Source organism: Rhincodon typus, chromosome 35 (genome assembly GCF_021869965.1).
Source record: "Rhincodon typus isolate 14 chromosome 35, sRhiTyp1.1, whole genome shotgun sequence".
NCBI lineage: Eukaryota > Metazoa > Chordata > Chondrichthyes > Orectolobiformes > Rhincodontidae > Rhincodon > Rhincodon typus.
Window position 1 is genome coordinate 22,637,621 of NC_063366.1, and position 18,194 is coordinate 22,655,814.

At 45.2% G+C, this 18,194-nt stretch overlaps 1 protein-coding gene across 2 annotated transcripts in view; it reads right to left on the bottom strand.

Annotated features, from left to right (window-relative positions):
• Positions 1 to 18,194, bottom strand: part of LOC109911971 (regulator of G-protein signaling 3-like) — a 72,586-nt gene that overhangs the window by 49,528 nt on the left and 4,864 nt on the right. The window contains exon 2 of one of the 2 annotated variants that reach the window (XM_048616577.1): positions 8,759 to 8,853. The exons of the other annotated variant lie outside the window; for it this stretch is intronic. The gene's annotated coding sequence lies outside the window, so the exon portion shown is untranslated. The remainder of the gene's footprint in view (positions 1 to 8,758; positions 8,854 to 18,194) is intronic. 2 annotated transcript variants of the gene reach the window in all.

Below are 18,194 nucleotides of genomic sequence, written 5' to 3' on the forward strand. Positions count from 1 at the left end.
ACTCCTTCAGTAACTCCATACGCTCCATCCCCACTCCTTCAGTAACTCCATCCCCTACCCCCACTCCTTCAGTAAATCCACCTCTTACCCCCACTCCTACAGTAACTCCATTCCCCCTCGGCCCCACTCCTTCAGTATCTCCGTCACCCACCTCCACTCAATCAGTATTTCCATCCCCCAGCCCCACTCCTTCAGCAACTCCATCCCCCAGCCCCACTCCTTCAGTAACTCCATCCCCCATTCCCACTCCTTCAATATCTCCACCCCCCACTCCTCCTTCAGTGACTCTATCTCCCACACCTCCACTCAATCAGTATGTCCATCCCCCAACCCCCCCTCCTTCAGTAACTCTATCACTCCCATCCCCGCTCCTTCAATATCTCCATACTCCACTCCACCCCCCTTCAGTAACTCTATCTCCCCCACCCCCACTCTTTCTGTATCTCCATCCCTTGCTCTCCAGTCTTGCTGCTGTTGTATTTGACTCCCTCTGATTGAAGGAAATGAGCAGCCAGCCATTTGCTCCTTCTCTAACTGCTGTCTTTACTGATCTTTGTGACTTGAGTGGCTTCAGTTAAAATGGAATGAATTCTTGGAGTGCCGGCAATCTCATCACACAAAATATTATTCCTGCACAAATCCACTCTCTATATAAACACAATTCTCAGTGGGACATCACGTGGCATGGCTGTTATTAAATATTTTGTGCATGACCCTTAATTTACAGGCATGCGCCAGCCACAGTTTACAAGGTAATATATACATGGACCTCTCAATGGGATCTGTTTCCATGCTACCTGGCAGGTCTCCAGTTCAGCTCCTGACTCCCCACTCATCGTGTGTCATTTCAGATTCTTACAAAACCCATCATCAACCAGGAAGAGATAGTAGGAACTGCAGATGCTGGAGAATCTGAGATAACAACGTGTTCTGAAGAAGGGTCTAGGCCCGAAACGTTAGCCTTCCTGCTCCTCTGATGCTGCTTGGCCTGCTGTGTTCATCCAGCTCTACACCTTGTTATATCAAACAGGAAGAAATTGTTTCCGAAATCCCCATGTTCCTTTCACAAAACTTGTGTGGCAACACAGAGGCAGAGAGAAAAGCAGAAGGATTAGACCATTCAGCCCTTCGAGTCCAATCTGCTGTTCAACATGTTTAATGCTTTAACTTAAGGCATAATCTCACTCTCCCCATTTCCCTTGGGTAAGACACAGTAGATCCTGCAGGTCCTGTTCAGGCTGATGTTCCCTCTTTCCCTTTAGAAAGGTCATCATTGGACTAGTTTATTTAGGCCATTTCTATTCATGCTGGCTCTTTAATGAGATTTACAGTTAGTCCTACTTTCCCTGTTTAACCCCATTACCTCTAATTTTCTTTTCAAAACATATATCCTATTCCCTTTTTGAAAGTTATGACTGAATCTAGTCATTGTCTTTCCAGCATACAACTTGCTGTGGAAGAACATCTCACTCATCTCCCCCTAGCTGTCATTTTGACAATTGTCTTTAATCTTCAATCTGTGTCTTATTTTACCAGCCCATCGGTTCTACTGGAATGACCACAGGTCAGAGACCTTATGGTCTGGAGACATTTTCCAAAATGTGTTTTTTTTAAACAAAGAGGGCTAATACACCAACAATGGCTACTGGTATAAATTAAGTGACTGTCTGTACAGAGGGAGCTGTGCATTATCACATCTAGAGGTGCAAAGTGAACTTCAAACAACAACCTTTCAAGTGCAGTGGTGGGGAGGTGGAAGCAAATTTGAAACAGACTGGATTATGATCTCTTTACTCCACTAAGACAATGATAGGCTAACAAGCCCCTCTTCTCAACAGCAAACCAGCCCTCTCTGGATTTTGTCCCAACCTGCAGACATATTTTGTGTTTTTCCCTTTGAAGAATGCAAAAATACAAGGGTTAATAGTCAGTTTCTCCTCAGTTGGAGATTGTAAGTGGCTCTCATTGGTGCCCATGAACGTAAGGACCCATGTATACCAGCCTGGCTTCAAGCATTAACATGCTGTGGAGAAGTATCTCCTCATCACCTCAGCATTGCAGGTAAAGGGATAGTTTCAGTCTGAGTGCTAGAATCCAGCCAGCTAACTACCAGACAAACACAAACAGATCAGCAAAGCACTCTGTCTCTCCCCTGAAGTTTGGAGTTCAATCATAGTCAAAAGGAACCAGAACAACAGAATCTCATCCAAATAAAAACCGAAAGAACTGCAGATACTGTAAATCAGGAACAAAAACAGAAGTTGCTGGAAAAGCTCAGCAGGTCTGGCAGCATCTTAGAAGGAAATATCAGAGTTTCAAGTTTCGGGTCCAGTGACCCTTCCTCAGAATGTCATCCAACTTGCAAAACTAAGAAACCTGAAATTGACCATTCAGCTACCAATGTCAACTCTTCCGGTAAACTCCACTGCAAAGGCAGTCATCTTCAACTATCTGCTTTTCACAAACAATTCAGAGACTGATCCTTACATCTGTTTATTTTTAGACTGTCACTGTTTTGGACTCATCTCTTATTTCTAATCTGTGTTTATGTGAGTGTGTGTTGTATTAATAATTCTTCACACACTTGGAGATTAATGAACACTTGTTAATTCAAGAAAGTTTGGTTAAATTTGCTCCTTTTCAATTCAGTTGGTTCTGGGAGAAGGGAAGGGAGCCATTTTAAAATCAACCTCACTGTGACCAACCAAGGGGGCAGGTGAATCAAGAAGGGGAGATGGTTCTTCCCTCTCGCTCAGGAGCTTAATGTTTTGTGGGGATAACCCAAGTTAGTGAACCTCTCCTGGGTTCTGAGCAGAACACCATCTCCAGGAGTCAAATGTTTGTGCTGAATATTGTAACAACATCTGCTTCTATGCTTTCAGAACACAAAACAAAAGGTTTGCATTCACAGGCAGCAATTTCCAACATTTTAACACCCAGAAATATAGTCTTTGTCGTGATTCAGGAAACACAGCAGCTAATTTGTTCACAGCAAGTAACCACTTCAAAAATGTGATTAGCTGTTTCGAAAATGTTAGTTGAGGGATAGGAAATTGGTGCAGAGCTCCAGGGGAACTCCTTTTAGTGATTTCATTTGTTTGGGGGATATGGGCTGTGATGGCATCCCTCATCACCTTGGCAAAGTGGTGGTGAACAACTGCAGTCCAAGTCCTGTGGGTTGACCCATAATTCTGTTAGGGAGGGAATTTCAGGATTTTGTCTCAGTCACACTGAAGCAAAAGCAAGATATTTCCACGTCAGGTTGGTGAGTGATTTGGAGGAAAACTTGCATGGAGTGGTGTTCCCATGTCCCTTTTGCCATTGATCTGCCAGATGGAAGTGATTGTGGGTTTGGAAGGTGCAGTCTAAGGATCTTTGGGGAATTTCTGCAGTGAACCTTATACACACTACACACTACTGCTACTGAGCATTGGTGGAAGAGGCATTGAATGTTGAAGATGATGGAGGGAGTCCTCAAGTGGACTGCTTTGCCCTGGATGGTGTTGAGCTCTTGAGTGTTGTTGGAGCTGCACCCACCCAGGCAAGTGGGGAGTAATCCATCACACTCCTGACTTGTGCCTTATAGATGGCAGACAGGCTCGAGGGAGTCAGGAGGTGAGTAACTGCAGAATTCCTTGCCTGATCTTTAAAATGTGCATGGAATCAGAGAGAGCAGACAATTTCACATCAAGTCCAAAAACAGTGCCACTGCCAAAGCAACACACCCTCAAACTGCTCAGAATAGGTTGCTGCATTTTATGCCCGCCCTCTGGATTGTGACCTTCTGACTCACAAGTGAAAATGTTATTTCCTGAGCTCCAACTACTGTCCTGAAGTTAGTCAGCACGAGTTTGTGGTTTCCAAGACCATTTAACCTTCAAGGACTGAATCCAGACCATGTTCCTGGAAGCTTGAATACAGAGTCAAGGAATTGGGCTGGAGGAAGCCCATTTCTAGTTCAATAACCAGTGAGGCTGGTGAGCTCGGTCAGTTGTGAGCATCATTATTCTTTTTGCTTTTTTGGCAAGGATGTCACTGGCTGGGTCAGAATTTATCCCTTGTTGCCCCTTGAGAAAGTGGCACCGAGATGCCTTCTTGAATTGCTGTGAACTGTGTGCTGTAGGTAGAACCACAATGCCCTTAGGGAGGATATTCCAGGATTTTGACAGTGAAGGAATGGTGATATATTTCCAAGGCAGGATGATGAATGGTTTGGAGGGCAACTTGTAGGTAGTAGGTGGCATGGTGCCTCAGTGGTTAGCACGGCTGCCTCACAGCGCCAGGGACCTGGGTTCGATTTCAGCCTTGGGTGACTGTCCATGTGGAGTTTCCACATTCTCCCTGTGTCTGCATGGATTTCCTCTGGGTGCTCTGGTTTCCTTCCACGGTCCAAAAATGTGCAGATTAGGTGGATTGGCCATGCTACATTGTTCTATAGTGTCCAGTGATGTGTAGGCTATGTGGATTAGCCATGGGATATGCAGGGTTCCAGGGATAGGGTAGGGAGTGGGATGCTGTTCGGATGGTCAATGTGGACTCCATGGGCTGAATGACATGCTTCCGCACTGTAGATCTATGGTAATCCTACATATACGCTGCTCTTGTCCTTCAAGATGAAAGTGGTCATGGGTTTGGAAGATTGGTATGGTTTCGTACAAGGTATCCCATGAAAAGGGACTGAGGGCTTTTCAGATGAGGTAAAGCTGGAACAGGGGTGGGGAAGATATTTCCACTTGTAGGGGTGTACAAAACTTGTCTCCACCTCTGCAAGTTAAGAGTGAGTGAATCCAACTGGAAACTGGATTGGAACCTTTATTTTCCCAGACAGTGCTTAGGAAATGAAATCACCACTGGGGGTGGGGGTTAGGGTGCTGGGGGGAGGGTGTGATGGTGATGAAAAGTTGGGTCACACACACAAGGCAAAGCTCAGAGGGTGAAAGGGAAAGAATGACCTGGTGATGGGCTGAGATGAAATAGGATGGGAGGACGAACATTAGCAAAAATAGGTTGGGCTGAATGGCCCGATTTCGCTGCTGAAATGGTCTGTGTTCCTCTTTGTAAATCTATGGGCTGGCAATGAGAGGTTGCATCTCACTGTTGAATGAGTTCCAGTAGAGACCAGCCCTAATGTGCCCAGGATTTTAACTTTGAATCATTCATCACTGCATCAAGATAAATTTGAAAATTAATTTTGCCAGTTTACCTTTGGAAAGCAGAGCATGATTAAAATAAATATCCCAACGAAGCTGCATCATTTATTAATTTGGTGGCGAGAGACAGCTTAGCAATGCAAGAACTTCCAACTCCAACCAGAAATACTCAGCAAGTGCAAACAACCTGAAATCCCAGGTTGTGACCAGAGGAATTCCACAAGAGGTTTACTTGTGCCAGACCAGCAAAGAAGCAGAGACTGATGTCCTCTGGTGTGGATGCAACCAAAAGCACTTGCATTTCTGTGGCAACTTCCGTCAAGACTGTGAGCCGCTCTAGTGCAGCCACTGCTGTAATGCATTTAACTTAGCTCGGCGCACAGCAGGATCCCACACCTGTGCTGCATCCACTTTGTTTGGAGTGGATGTTTGAGGAATTTTAGCCCAGAACGCTGAGGAGCACAGCTCTCGTGTACTTCTTCCAAACAGGGGCCATTGGGGTCACTTGCATCCTCATGAGACTAGAGGTGGGTGTGCTCAGTCTGAAAGGCAGAATTGTCAGCCGAGATCTGGTGCCAGAGCATCTGGAGTGGGGCTTGAACATACAGCCTTGTGACAAAGGCCATGAGTCAAACAAAGCACTTACTTACGACTGTTACCCTGGTTCAATGCTCGCTTTTGGCCTGAGGGAGTGCCACCCATCATCAAACCTCACTGACCATGAGATCTTTGCACTCTTACTGCCCAATCACTGGGGCTGCAGAAAGACTGACAGCTCAATAATAACTCTCCTTCACCGCACTACAATCACATCCCCATGGCTCCCCAATCCCAGAGTTGGACTGGAACGTCAAATCTATGGCTCAGAGGAAAGGATGCTACCCACAGCATTACATCTGACACATGTAGATATGTACGCACAGAGAGATCTCAGATATACATATTCGTACTTACAAACATACATAAAGATGCAGGTTTATACACAAATACACATACTCTTCCTTGATTCTGCTGAGCTGTAGATGGGAAACATAGCCCCAGAACATTCCCATTTTTCTGCCTCTCTCCAATTCATTGCACTGATTAAGAGTTTGCTGCAGAATTAATAAATCAGTGATGACCAGCTTCAGACCAGAAACAAGAGCTGTTTGGCATGATAATCAATAGCAGAAAAGATTTGAGAGGCTGAATGGCCTGAAAGGGTTTGGACTTTTCACTTTTCATGCTGTTCTTCAGTGTCCTCCATTCTGATTTCTTTCATCCACACCGCCTTCCCCACCCCACTCGAAACTCGGTGTCAGTTGGCAGAGCTGCCCTAGTTTCTACTATTTGCACCTATTTCAGATCTCAACTTCTCCTTTCCTACCATTAACACTCCCTTTGTCTTTTATTCTGGGCATCCTACCATCTGTTTCACCCACTCCTCCTCCACCTTTGTCAGCAAAATTATAATTATCATTTTTCCAGCCCGCTTTCAGCTCTGAAGAAAGGTTCTTAGAGTCAAAACATCAACCCTGTATCTCTCTCCCCAGATGCTGCCAGACCTGCTGTGTTTCTCCAACACTTTCTGTTTTTGTTATAAAATTCACATTGTCCATTTTCCTTTCCATCCATGGACTCACCCATTCTTAGCCCTGTAACCTCCTCCCAACTGCCTGACAACCTGATGAGATCACTGTGTTGCTCTAAATCTGGCACTTGTTTCACCATTGGAGGCCTCGCCTCAGCTTTAAGTTCTGAAATTCCCTCGTTAATCCCCTCCATCTCTTGACATCACTCTTCTCCTTTAATACGTTCCTTCGGACCTTTTAATCTGTCCTTATGTGGCTGAGTGTCAAATTTTGTTTGACTAAACACGTTTGGAGTTTTCACTATGTTGAAGATGCTATACGAATGCAAATTCTTGTTGATGTAGCAATGCAGTCCACATCACTGTGCCTGAGCCCTGGGGATAATGAAAGTGAGTGACTCATGTGATGTTGAATTTAGTTCATGCGCTGATGTGTAAATGGTGTCATTGTTGTAATGCAATGCACTTTCTGTCAACATAGTTTAAACTCCCGATTATGGCTTTGCTCACGGTTATGAAAGTGATGAAATGTGTTTTCATCATCGCTAACAGAGAGCTCCCACTGCCTGATATAATCCCCTAATCATGACAGTCACTTGGTGATGCAGACCTTGAACATGGCAGAAAATATGTTCCAACTATGTTTACTTTCAACAATTGGCTGTGATCAATTGCAGTTTGACATTTTTTGTTTAACACATTAGTTTGCGGGATATGGGCATAACTGGTATTTATTTCATAAGACCATAACAAATAAGAACTGGAGTAGGCTATTCAGCCCCTCAACACTACTCCGCCATTCAATAAGATCATGAATTTGGAACCATTGACAGTGAAGGAACAGCGATATATTTCCAAGTCCAGACAGTGAGTAGCATGGAGGCAAACTTGCAGGGGGTGATGTTCCTATGTATCTTCTGCCCTGTCCTTCTAGAATGGAAGTGGGTCCTGGAACTCTCTTGTCAAAGGCGCTGAGGTTCCAAGCCACAGCACACGGACTGCAGCAGTTCAAGAAGGCAATTCTCACCACCACCTTCTCAAAGGGGTAACCAGAGACTGGCAATAAATGCTGGTCCAGCCAACGATGCCCACATCCCAAGTACAAATGAGAAAATAGGTTCCTCTTATGGAAGTGAGAACAGGAGGCACAGAAAGTCTCCATAGAAAATTGTGTGGTCACTGACGAGCTAGTGTTTTATGCCTGATTTCCACAGTGTTTGATACACCCTAGTGTCTATATACCGAGGCCATGACACCAGCCTAGGAATTTCCTGCCTTTTCCCAAGGAGAGGACCCCTGCCTTGAGGAGTTGGCACCTGGCGGGTGAGAGTTCAAAGGTCAGAAAGGCTCTGTCATGTCTGGGCGAGTTCCACAACATGGTGGGAATTTCTAAAGAGCAAGGCAAGGTGAGCTGAGGCCTGTAAGAGAGTCAGCCTGGAAACGTTCCCCTTTCTGTTCATTCTCAGCTTGGGGAGATGAAGAGGCTGAGGACAGGATGAGTGGGAGGATGGAGAGATGTTGAACAAAGGCTGAGATTTCTTCTGGGATGGGGATGGGAGCTGGATGTTTCTAATGAAGGTACCTCCTAACACCCGTTGCCTGGCAACCTCCAAAGACCTTGTGAGAATGCTGTGCAATCCCCACCACTGGGACCTCTTTTCCAATTCAAACAGCAGCAACTAGTCGTCAAATTCCTCCCTGCAGATCATGTACCTTCCATTTCCCCTGTTCCGATTTTTCCAGTTGAGTGGGGATGTTGTCAGTGGAACCAGCTGGAATGGGAGCGGGAATGTTTGTGAACTGAATCTGTGGGTGGGAGCATTTGCTGTCACTGTTGCCCCGTTACAAGCTGGAGAGTGTCCCCTTGACCCAGGGCATGATGCCCTGATTCCCATTAAACAGGGCTCCTTGAAAGTTTGCCGTTTAATCTCCCCTTTCATCCCTGTGCTTAAATTAATCCTTTCTCCATTGTGAGCTCTAGTCCTCCTTCCCCCCTGCTCCCCTGAGGGCCTCTGCCATTTCCTGTCCTCCCACTCACGGATACTCAGCCTCTCAGCGGCTTGGTGCATATTTGACAATCTTTCTTCATCTCAACAAGTTTCACCATCTTTCTCTCTCTCTCTCGTTCTCTCTCTGAAACACAAAAACACACACACACACATTTATAACAAAATCACTGGACTAAATGATCACAGTCACCCTTTAATGTCAGGACCGACAGCTGACGATTTTAACAGGGAGCAGAGCGTTGGTGTAACATAAGACCATAAGAAATAGGAACGGGGTAGGCCATTCAGCCCCTTGAGCCTGCTTCGCCATTCAATAGGATCATGACTGATCCAACATTCCTCACGCCCACTTTCCTGCCCTTTCCCTATAAGCCTTGATTCCCCGAATGAGCCTCAGTCTTAAATGTATCTTAGCTTTAAAAATACACAACTCTACCTCCACAGCACTCTGTGGCAAGGAATTCTACATATTAAGAGCATCTAATCATTATTTCATTGCAATATTGACCAGGATATTACACGAACGTGTGTAAGTATGCTTCCTGACTGTTCATTTCAGAGCCTCTACCTCCACACACTGTGGTGATCGATATTGCCATGTTTCATGGCATTTACTCCATAGTAGTATCAGGTACCAATCCTGGCCAGCATTGACAGTGCGGTGCTGAGGGTTGGCTGCTCTCAGTAGGATAGAAAAGATTGGGCGGCATTCTTTCAGAAACGAGGAGAGAGAAATGCCAGTTCTGGCGGGATTTAACCCTCAGTCAACTTCATCCAATTCAGGTGATCTGGCCCTTCTCATATTGCAGCTTGCGGGATTTGCTGTGTACAGTCTGGTTGCTCTGGTCCTTATGTGGAACTGTGTCTACAAGTCAAAAGTACCTCCTTGTCTGTAATGTGCTTTGGGATGTTGTCTGGATGGGAAAGGCACTATATAAATTCAAATCAACGTTGAATTTTTCAGACTCAAACCCACCTGATTAATCACTTAAAGTGAAAACGTTAATATTAAAATTAAGGGTTTAACCACCCAAGTCGCCAGGCCTTTCTGCTGAAACTAGTGGAGGGGAAATTGCCCTGAGTTAGATAGAAAGGGGCTGATTCATCATCACAACCTTCGACACAATGAAAACACCAGAGATAAAGACTTCAAAATACCCACTGTATAACTCCTGTACAGACGTTAAGCCAGTTCCCTCAAACTGTCAGACTCACTGACCCTTCTAATACACCCAGGAATTAACTGAGGTTAATACAGCTCCCTCACACTGTCAGACTCAGTAACCAGTCTGATGCTGATCTTATCATAACAGTTTAATCAACATCACTCCTGTCCAGGAATTTTTGAGTGTCTCAGTCAAAGAAATTGAAAACCTTCCATTATTTTTGTGCCTTTTACAGAGCCATGACATCTCATCATTAATCAACTTATTTTGTGTATTTGTATTTGAGATAAGGCTGTTATCGTTTCCACCAATTTTTATTGCCTGACCCTAGTTGCCGTTGAGAAGATGAGCTGCCTTCTTGAATTGCTGCCATCCATCTGCTGTGGGTTGACCCATAATGCCCTTAGGGAGGCAATTCCAGGATTTTGACCCAACGATAGTGAAGGAATGGCAATATATTTCTAAGTCAGGATGGTATGTAGCTTGGAGGGGAACTTACATTTGGTGGTTTTCCTATGTACCTGCTGCTCCTATCCTTCTAGGTGGAATTAAAATTAGATTTTATTGTCTCATGTACTCAAGTGCAGGGATACAGGAGTACAGTGAAAAGTGTATAAAGTCACCATTTTTGGCACCATCTTAGGTGCAGAGATAACTAGGTACAAAATCTTAGTAATAAATTAGAAAAAAAAAGAAATAAAGGTAAAAGTTCAGCATTACAGTCATTTTAAAACAGGGAGTCCATGCTTGGCCTCACCCTGAGGCAGGGAATCCATGATGGGCTTCACCTCAAAGCTGGGAATCTGGGAGACACATTAAGGCCAGGATTCCATGCTGGGCCTCACCTTGAGGCCGGGAGTCTGTGCTGGGCCTTCCCTCTAAGTTGGGAGTCTCCGCTGGGCCTCATCTTGAGGCCAGGAGTCCACGCTGGGCCTCACCTTGAGGCCGGGAGTCTGTGCTGGGTCTCACCTTGAGGCCGGGAGTCTACACTGGGCCTCACCTCGAGGCCGGGAGTCTACACTGGGCCTCACCTCAAGGCCGGGAGTCTGCGCTGGGCTTCACCTCGAGGCTGAAAGTCTGTGCTGGGCCTCATCTTGAGGCCAGGAGCCTGTGTTGGGCCTCATCTCAAGACTGGGAGCCTGTGCTGGGCCTCATCTTGAGGCTGGGAGTCCGTTGAGTCCACGCTGGCTCAGCTGTCTGCCACTGATGCCATCCGAGGAATGGGAGAGAGGAAGAAAAAAAGAGGAAAAAGAAGAAAAGGAATGGACAAGCTCCGTCTGAGGGGCCTACTTCACTGTCATCTTGGAATTTATACTTAAAACATTAAATTAAAAATATGAACCTGGGTTTAGAAGGTATTGCCTAAGGAATTTCTGCAGTGCATCTTATACATACTGCTGCGTCTGAGCATCGGTGGTGGACGGAGTGGATGTTTTGTGGATGTAGTGTCAATCAAGGAGTCTGTTTTTTATAGTTTATCCCTTAACAGGATATATGAGTCATTGGCTTTAGATCCTAGATGATGTCAAACTTCTTGAGTATTGTTGGAGCTGCATCCATCCAGGCAAGTGGGGAGTATTCCATCATACTCCTGACTTGTGTGTTAACAATGGTGGATAGACTTTCTGAGATTCAGAGTTTGAAATGAAGCCACTGTTGTGATGTAGGATCAAGGCAATAAATCCAACTACTAATGTGAGAGCATTTAGACGGTCAGTGAATGCAAGTTGCAATTACTTACTGAATTCGAACAGCATCCCAGGGTATATGTTCCATTCGAGCCTCCCAGTTTCATGATCCCAAGAGTGTTATTTAATCAGATCAAAGCCCATGGTGTTGGGGGAGTATGTTATATGTTTAGAGCATTGGCTAACCAAAGACAGAAAGTTGGGATAAGGGGCACATTTTCTGGATGGCAACCGGTAACTGGCGGAGTGACACAGGAATCAGTGCTGGGCCCACAATTATCACATCAACGACTTGGATGAGGAAGGTGGACTTCCTGAAGCCAAGTTTGCGAGTGATACAAAAATAAGTGGGAAGGCGAGTGGGTGAAGCTGACACAGAGAGTCTGCACAGGGATATAGACAGGATAAATGAATTGGCAAAAACTTGGCAGATGGAATGTCATGTGAGAAAATGTGAGGTTATGCACTTTGGCAAGGACAATACAGGAGCTGAATATTTAAATGGAGGGAGACTGCAGAAAACAGCAGCGCTGAGGGATTTGGGAGTCCTCATGCATGAATCACAAAAAGCTAACATCCAAATTCATTTCGCAATAGGGAAGGGAATTGGAAAGTTGGCCTTTGTTTCAAAGGGAAGAGAGTATAAAAATAACAAAGTTATGGGCGCCAAGGGCTGCTGTCTCATTAGAGTGAAGTGACTGGTGGTGGTTTAACCTGAGGGTCACCATGCCTGAGGGGAAACGCTGAGAAGGCCAGACCTTCATGATAATCTTAGTTGGTGCAGGAATTGAACCTGCCCTGTTGGCATTGCACTGCATCGCAAACCAACAGTTCAGATGAACTGAGCTAAAAGAAGTGAGGTCCTAAAGCTATACAAGGCACCAGATAGACAACAACTGGAATATTATGAATAAGTTTGCTCCCCTCATCTAAGGAGAGAGTGGCACTGGAGGCAGTCCAGAGGATGTACACCAGGTATGGAGGGATTGTCTTATAACGAGAGGTTGAGTATGTTGTGCCTAGTCAACAGAGTTTAGAGGAATGAGGGGAGATCCTATTAATACACACAGGATACTTAGGGGGCTTGACAAGATAAATGCTGAAACATTGTTTCCCCTTGTGGGAGAGTCTAGGACCTGATGACATAATCTCAGAACAAGGAGTTGCACATTTAAGAGATGAGGAGGAATTTTTTTCTCTCAGATGGTAGTGATTCTGTGGAATTCTTTACTACAGAGGGGTACTGAGGCTGGGTCATTAAGTACATTCAAGGCTGAGATATAGACATTTTTAATCAGGAAAGGAATCAAGGGCTTAGGGGAAAAGGCAGGTAAGTGGAGTTGAGGATTATCAAATCAGCCACAGTCTCATTGAATAGCAGGGCAGACTCGATGGGCTGAATGGCTTCCTTCTGCTCCTATGTCTCGTGGTTTCCCTTCACTGACCCTTCATGAGATTCATTGGGAAACAGTTTGTATTGATGGGACCTAATTCTGGTCTTGACCTTACTAAACAGTAGCTGTCAGGGATGTTACATCAAACTGGAAATGCAGTACAGACGTGGGATTTGATGTCCCATTGTGAGGATGTCTCTCTCTCTCTCTCTCTCTCTCTGGCTGTGTACTGGGATTTCCTCCACAGGATTTGTGCTCAAGAGTCTCTTTTTTTAAATTCATTCTGGGCCAGCCCTTACTGCCCAGAGGGCATTTAAGAGTCAACCACATTGCTGTGAGCTTAGAGTCACATGTAGGCCAGACTGGGTAAGGATGGCAGTTTCCTTCCCTAAAGGACATTGGTGAACTGGATAACAAGGCGTAGAGCTGGATGAACACAGCAGGCTAGGCAGCATCAGAGGAGTAGGAAAGCTGACGTTTCAGGTCTGGACCCTTCTTCAGAAATGGTGGAGGAGAAGGGGCCTCTGCAATAAATAGACAGAAGGGGAGGCAATGATAGAAGGTGGATAGAGGAGCAGATAGGTGGAGAGAACTCGGACAGGTCAAGGAGGTGGGGATGAGGCTCGTAGTAGGAAGTGGGGGTGGGGGTTGGTCAGTGAGGTGGCAGGAGCAGATAGGTGGGAGAAAAGACGGACAAGTTAAGGAGGCGGGGATAAGATGGGCTGGTCTTGAGATGAGGAGATTTTGAAGCTTGTGAAGTCCCCATTGAGACCATTGGGCTGCAAGGTTCCCAAGCGGAATACGAGGTGCTGTTCCTCCAGCCTTTGGGTGGCATCGTTGTGGCACTGGAGGAGGCCCAGGATGGACATGTTGTCCAAGGAGTGGGAGGGGGAATTGAAGTGGTTCACGACTGGGAGGTGTTGTCATTTGTCACAAACCAAGCGTAGGTGCTCCACAAAGTGGTCTCCAATTCTCCTAGGTTCTTTTCCACCCCCCCCGCAACAATTAACAATAGATTCATGGTCATCATTAGACTCTGAATTCCAGATATTTATTGGCCATGGTGAGATTCGAACCCAGTCCCCAGAACATTACCTGGGTCTCTGCATTAGCAGTCCTGTGATAATACCATTGCCTCCCCTTTTTGTCGTCCTGCTGGAATGAGGGAGCTTGAATTCATGTCTATGCTGAGTCCAAGGGGAGAGTGTTACCCTCTGAATCATCATTGACACTGTGATAAATCTTATTCGCACGCATTGTTCCAACAACAAACATCTTTTTTTCCTCAAAATCAGCAAGATGTGAAATCAAACAAAAGATCCACTAAATTCCCATTTGCAGCTGCACTGGATTGGATTTGACTGGGGGCTAATAGATTGAGAGACTCATTATTGATTGAGAGACTCATTATTGCTGGCAACTGTCTCAGAAGTGGAATTGAAAAATAATATTTTATTGCAAGGTTTTCCTGACATGTTCTTTTGTCATGCAGCACTCCTGCTGTTGTTCAGAATGTTTAACCCTTTCCCACTCAAACCCCTGCAACCTTGCTATGCCCTCTAGGTGAGCCATTTTAGACACAAATGACATCTATAGAGTAATCTCTCAATTCCTGGCTTCATACAGTAAGGACTGATGCACAGAAGATCACAAGGCTGAACTGCCCAGTTTGTGAGCTGTGCCACCAAGAAGATGCAGGACAGAAAGTTATCAAGGCTCCTTAGACAGCACCTTCCAAACCCATGCCAACTTCCATCTAGAAGGACAAGGGCAGCAGGTACATGGGAACACCACCCCCTGCAAGTCCCCATAAAGCCATATACCATCCTGACTTGGAAATATATCACCATTCCTTCAGGGTCGCTGGATCAAAATCTTGAAACTCCCTCCCTAACAGTATGAATTGCAATGGTTCAAGAAGGCACCTCACTGCCACCTTCTAGGGACGGGCAAAAAAATGCTGCTCCAGCTAGTGATGCCCAATTCCCACAAAAAAAAGACACTGTAGATCCCTACCCTCCAGACTTCACCATTTATCTGACCTCTTGGCTTTTCCTGTCTCCCATTGACACACCATGTGCGACCATGTCTTCAGTGACCCAAGGTTAATGCCAATGAATTCCTTCCCAGGAATCCTCTTCAGTTCCCGCTTCTCCTACAGCTATCTCCTCAAAGCCCTTCATCTTCCATCATCTTGTGTCTCGCTCACTCAGCAGTGCAATTTCCATTCTTACAGAGAAACACAGAACATAGGAGCAGGAGTAGGCCATTCAACCCTTCAAGCCCGCTCCACCATTCAATATAATCATGGCTGACCATCAAGCTCAATATCCTCGTCCCACCCTCCTCCCCATTTCCCTTGGTCCCTTCAGCCACAACAGCTGTACCTAACTCCTTCTTGAAGTACATAATGTTTTGGTCTAAACCATTTTCTGTGATAATGAGTTCTGCAGGCTCGCCGATCACTGGGTGAAAAATTTCTGCTCATCTCGCTCCTAAAAGGTTTACCCCATATCCTTAAACAATGACCCCTAGTTCTGGCCTGCTCCAACATTGGGAGCATCCTTTATGCATCTAGCCCTGTTTGAAACTCTCTTATGTGTCTCAGAAGGGTTGTAGCAATGCAGGTTGTGGTATCAGGTGAATGACCTTTGGTTGATCCTCATGTAACTGGTGCCATACTTTCCCAATCTGACATTTCTCAGATATGCAGTTATTGGCGGAGTTCTCAGGTAACTGTAACATTTCCCTGTTCTGCTAAATCTGACTTTTACACTGCATTCAACTATAACCACCACAGAGTCACGAGTCATCAATACCCCTCTCGACCCAACCAATACAACTTTATCCTCCATGGGAAGGAAATGTCAAAATGCCACATTCCTGCCCTGTTCCTGACATTGACCTCATCCTTTAAGTCACCAACATAACCTGTTATTAACTCCTCACCTGGGCACACCTTCACCCACTAACTCCAATCATGATGTAAATGGCAGACAATGCTATATTTAAACTGATTCATTTCATTGCTTGGGTCTGGAGTCACGTGTAGGCCAGACCACGTAAGGATAGCAGTTTCCTACCCTTAAGGGCATCAGTGAATCAGATGGGTTTTATGACAACTGACAGTGGGGACTAGTCACTATTGGGCGAGCTTTTAATTCCAGATTTTATTGAATTCAAATTTTAATACCTACCACATTTGAATTTGAGCCCATGTCCCCACAACATTATCCTGAGGTTTGGGATTATGCACTCCAGCAACTTTAGGACCTTCCCAATTATCAGCAGCAAGGCAGCCTTTTCAGTTACTCATAACGGCCTACCATTTCCAATTGCGAGCTGGCTCATGCTATCCTTCTCTTTCTCCTTCTTGGTCTACACCCTCCTAACGTTCCTTCAATAATCTTGTTCAGCAAGTTCTCCTGCTTTTGCATAAGGCCAGACCAACTTTGTTCCCCGATGATATCCGTCAACGATCACTCAGTTCCTCCACCCTCATGACACCATTGTGTTCTCACATGCTGCATCTCACAAACATCACCAAAAAAGATCAGTACAATCCACTGTGGTCAACCACTTCCCCTGCATTCTGACCTACCTTCCATATACGTTACCTTAAATGAATGTTCCCTGGGCTCTAAATTCCTCAATTTCAAAGAGTTGGTCATGTGGCCTTTCTAAAAGTACATGGTAAAAAAGTATATACAGATATTCAGAAAATTGAGGTGAAGGTCAGTAATGACTGGTGTTTCTCTGAGTCGAGAGAAGAATGCAGGGAGGTCTACAAGGTATGGCTTCAAATCATTGGTTTATTTGTGTTTTATGTATAGTGACCGGAGCTTGGTTTTAGGGAGCAGATACAGAGAAGGTTTACCAGGAAGATACCTGGAGTAAGGGACTTCCATTATTGGATAGATGGAACATTCTGAGATCATCAGTATTAAAGTGGTGAAGATTAAGGGAGGCGAGTTACAAAGATTTGTTTTTTCTATTCATTTGTGGGATGTGGCGTTGCTGGCTGGCCAGCATTTTTTGCCCGTCCCTGGTTGCCCTTGAGAAGACGGTGCTGAGCTTTCTTCTTAAACTGCTGCAGTACTCTTGGTGTGCTTTGACCCACAATGCTATTAGGGAGGGAATTCCAGGATTTTGACCAGTAACAGTGAAGGAACAGTGGTATATTTCCAAGTCAGGATGGTGAGTGATTTGGAGGGGAACTTGGAGGTGGTGGTGTTCCCATATGTCTGATATACTTGTCCTTCTAGATGGAAGTGGTCATGGGTTTGGAAGGTACTGTCTGAGGATCTTTGGTGAATTTCTGCAGTGCATCTTTTAGATAGTATACACTGCTGCTACTGAGCGTCTGTGGTGGAGGGAGTGAATGCATGTGGATGTAAGGTATGATTCTGTGAGTATGACTATGTCAGGCTGTTGCTTAACTAGTCTGTCAGACAGCTCTCCAAATTTTGGCACTAACCCCCAGATGTTAGTGAGAAGGACTTTGCATGGTCGACAGGGCTGTTTCTTCCATTGTCTTTTCGATGCCAGGTTGATCTCTAAGTCGATGCCAGGTGATGCATCCAGTTTCATTTCTTTGAAAGTTTGTAGTGATTGGTACAACTGAGTGACAGAGGGCAGTTGAGAGTCAACCACATTGCTGTGGGTCTGGAGTCACATGTAGGCCAGACCAGGTGAGGGTGGCAAATTTCCTCCCCTGAAGGACATTAGTGAACCAGATGACAATCGGCAATGATTTCATGGTGATCTTAATTCCAAACTTTTTTTTAATTCAAACTCCACCATGTGCCGTGGTGGGATTCAACCCAGATCCCCAGAACATCAGCTGGGTTTCTGGATTAATAGTCTAGCGATAATACTACTAGGGCATCGCCTACCCGATATTCAAACAACAAACATTATAAGTTTACTATCATTGGCAAAGGGACAAGAGAGGGATTTGGGAAATGTTTTCACACACAAAGAAGTCATGATCTGAAAGGCTAGTGCTATCAGATTCTAGAGGAACCTGCAAAAAGCATCTGGAGAAGTCCTCAAAGGAGATTCGTTTGTAGGATTATAGGGAAAGGGACAGGTATCAGGCTAAACTAACAGCTATTTGAAAGAGATAGTAGGAACTGCAGATGCTGGAGAATCTGAGATAACAAGGTGTAGAGCTGGATGAACACAGCAAGCCAAGCAGCATCAGAGGAGCAGGAA